At 47.3% G+C, this 1,861-nt stretch overlaps 1 pseudogene; it reads left to right on the top strand.

The window, feature by feature from the left end:
• Window positions 1-475: 475 nt before the first annotated feature.
• On the top strand, window positions 476-1,350 carry LOC103746183 (annotated as a pseudogene).
• The last annotated feature ends 511 nt before the right edge of the window (window positions 1,351-1,861 follow it).

Raw genomic sequence — 1,861 nt, 5'->3', positions numbered from 1 at the left:
AGAGAAAAGTTGTAATTTGTAGTTAGTGGTGACTGGCTAAAAGACCAGCTGGGTTTGGACTTGGGAGTGGCCTTGAGGACACTGTGTACATTCTTTATTACAAAGCTTCTTAGATTTTTCCCATCAAACTCCTTTATGGCCAAGAAAATGTCACACAACTCCAGGCATACAGGTGAATAAAAATAGGTATTCACTGTTGAGTCGATGTCTACCCCGTGAGCACAGGTCCCTCAAAGCTGCTCCTCTGCCGGTTCATACCTGCTACCTAGTTCACCAAGAATGACGATATCACTGCGCCGGTTGTCTACACTGGCTTCGATGTGTGCAAAGCTGGTTTCACGGGTGAGAATGCTTTCCGAGCCATTTTCCTTTCCATCTTGGGCCACCTGTAGTACCAGGGCATGACAGTAGGCATAGGCCAGAAGGACTATGTGGGTGACAAGGCCCAGAGCTAAAGAGGCCTGACCCTGAAGTACCCATCAAGCACAGCACTGTCACCAACTGGGACGACATGGAGAGTATCTGGCAGCACATCTACAACAAGCTGCCTGCGGGCCCCTGAGGAGCACCTGGTGCTGCTCACTGAGGTCTCTCTGAACCTAAGGCCACCCGTGAAAAGATCACCCAGATCATGTTCAAGACTTTCAACACCCCAGCCATGTACATAGCCATCTAGGCCGTGCTGTCCCTGTGCCACTGGCATCATGATGGAGTCCAGCGACAGGGACCTCCACACTGTGCCCATCTATGAGGACTACGCTGTCCCCCATGCCATCCTGAGTCTGGACCTGGCTAGCTGGGACCTGACAGACTACCTCATGAAGATCTTGACCGGACATAACTACAGCTTCACCACCACAGCCAGGTGGGAAATCGTTAAGTGACATCAAGGAGAAGCTGTGCTATGGTCGCCCTGGACTTTGAACAAGAGCTGGCCACCACTGCATCAACGTCCTCCCTGAAGAAGAGCTATGAGCTTCCCGATGGCCAGGTCATTACCATTGTCTCTGAGGTACTCTTCCAGTCTTCCCTTCTGGATATGGTATCCAAACTCCTTTCAATTTCATCATGAAGTATGATGTAAACATCTGCTAGGATCTCTATGCCAATACAGTGCTGTCTGGTGGCACCACCATGTACCCTGGCATCACAGACAGGATGCAGAAGGAGATCACTGCTCTGGCTCCCGGTACCATGAAGATCAAGCTCATTGCTACCCCTGAGCATAAGTGCTCATGTGTCCTGGCCGCTACATTCTGGCCTTGCTGTCCACCTTCCAGCAGATATGGATCAGTAAGCAGGAGTACGACTAAGTCCCCGCCCTTCATTGTCCATGGCAAATGCTTCTAGACTGAGTGTTTACCCTTCCTTGACAAAACCTAACTTGTGCAAAAAAACAAAAACGAAAACGAGACAACATTGGCTTTGTGTTTTGTTTTTTAAAAAAATTGTTTGTTTTGGTGCTTTTGACTCAGGATTTAAAAACTGGAGGGTGAGGCTTACAGCAGTCCCTGGTTAGATCAAGCGTCCCCAAGTTCTACAATGTGACTAGGACTTTGTACATTAAAAAAAAAAAAAAGTCATTTCAAGTATCCCTAGTTACAGGAAGTCCTTCACCCTCCCAAAGGCCATCCTGACTCCTAAAGCGGGGTGGCCCAGTTCACATCCTGAGTTCACAAAGGGGAGCCAACAGCCTCGATTTTGTGTAAATTATATACTACAAAACATTTAAAAAATCTTCCATCTTAATACTTTTTATTTTTGCTTTTATTTTTGAATATAAGCCATCTTGGCTCCCTTCTTTTTGTGCCCCCAATTTGAGATATATGAAGCCTTTCAGTCTCCTTGGGAGTGGGTTGAA

This window comes from Nannospalax galili, unplaced genomic scaffold (genome assembly GCF_000622305.1).
Source record: "Nannospalax galili isolate Female #2095 unplaced genomic scaffold, S.galili_v1.0 scaffold1024, whole genome shotgun sequence".
Classification (NCBI taxonomy): Eukaryota; Metazoa; Chordata; class Mammalia; order Rodentia; family Spalacidae; genus Nannospalax; species Nannospalax galili.
Note: the sequence above shows the minus strand (reverse complement) of the source record. Positions and strands in the feature narration are given on the sequence as shown.